General features: G+C 28.4%; 1 non-coding gene across 1 annotated transcript; it reads left to right on the top strand.

Annotated features, from left to right (window-relative positions):
* The first annotated feature begins 1,281 nt into the window (after positions 1–1,281).
* Positions 1,282–1,354, top strand: Trnat-ugu. Its single transcript has one exon. It is a non-coding gene; the product is annotated as a tRNA-Thr (tRNA).
* The last annotated feature ends 317 nt before the right edge of the window (positions 1,355–1,671 follow it).

The following is a 1,671-nucleotide window of genomic DNA, read 5'->3' as shown; positions in this document are numbered from 1 at the left end:
TGTAAATTTAGAGGTTCACTTGATTTAATATGATTTTTAGTTATTAAAATATACAAATTAATTATTGTCATTTAAAATCCAAGATGGCCGCCAATATGGCCGCCAAATGTAAATGCGAAGTCAATATTTTTATATTAAGAACATAAACATTGCTTACAATATACTTCTAAATGTTTATTTGATTTTATATGATTTTTAGTCAATTAATTATAAAAATTAAAGATTTTCGTTGAAAATCCAAGATGGCCGCCAAAATGGCCACCAAACAACCCCATGGGACATTTTTTTTAATGGAAACATAAAAATTCTTTCATGAGACACTTTGAGAATTACAAAAATGTTACTTAAAAAATATATATCCTGGGGGTGCATGGGAACCCTCCGTTCCTACCCGACTAATAGGAATTAGTTTAAAATCAATAATATGCAGAAAATCAATGAGAATGACATCACGGCGAATGCAACCGATGCTGTCTCAATACTTTAAATCAAAAGCCATCAAAAACAAATTTTAAACTGTCTTCTGTAACAATTGCCTTTAAAGCTCAGTGGTTAGAGCACTGGTATTGTAAACCAGTGGTCGTGAGTTCAAGTCTCACTAGGGGCTTTATTTTTTTTTTATCATAAAATATATTTTATTAACCTTTACATTTTATTAGCAAACATTATTTACTACTAACGAATATGAATTATTTTTGACTTCCAGACAAAGTTGATCAAATTACGAACAGCTTCACCTAGTCAACAATGGTTAATGAAACATCAAACATATTTTATATAACCAATTATTATACTATCAAAATTATTATCGACTTTATTTATTTTTAAATAAAGTTGATCATTTTACAAACAAAACGTAAACCTGTCAAATCACGGACGAATGAAAATATGTAAATACAACAGATGCTCTCTCGACACTTTACATACTGTTGTTACCAAAATCGAATATAAAAATTGCTTAGCTGGAAGTTGTCTCTATAGCTCAGTGGTTAGAGCACTGGTCTTGTAAACCAGGGCTCGTGAGTTCATATCTCACTAAGGCTTTTAATTTTTTTTATCATAAAATATATTTAATTAACCTTTACATTTTATTAGGAAACATTATTTACTAACAAATATTAATTATTTTTGACTTCCAGACAAATTTTATCAAATTACGAACAGATTCACTTTGTCAACTATGGCTAATCAAACATATTTTATTGACCAATTATTATACTATCAAAATTATTATCGACTTTATTATCAAAATCGAATTTTAAAATGTAGTTAGTAAAAGTTGCCTCTATAGCTCAGTGGTTAGAGCACTGGTCTTGTAAACCAGGGGTCGTGAGTTCAAATCTCACTAGAGGCTTTACTTTTTTTTATCTTAAAATATATTTTATTAACCTTTACATTTTATTAGCAAACATTATTTACTACTAACAAATATGAATTATTTTTGACTTCCAGACAAAGTTGATCAAATTACGAACAGCTTCACCTTGTCAACTATGGCTAATCAAACATCAAACATATTTTATTAACCAGTTATTATACTATCAAAATTATTATCGACTTTATTTATTTTAAAATAAAGTTGATCTATTTATAAACAACGTAACCCTGTCAAATCATGGAGGTATGAAAATATGTAAATACAACAGATGCTCTCTCGACACTTTACATACT

The sequence above is a fragment of the Anneissia japonica genome, unplaced genomic scaffold (assembly GCF_011630105.1).
Source record: "Anneissia japonica isolate Jap-2015-1 unplaced genomic scaffold, ASM1163010v1 scaffold3011_len23438_cov101, whole genome shotgun sequence".
Lineage (NCBI taxonomy): Eukaryota > Metazoa > Echinodermata > Crinoidea > Comatulida > Comatulidae > Anneissia > Anneissia japonica.
This window is presented reverse-complemented; position numbering and strand designations above follow the sequence as displayed.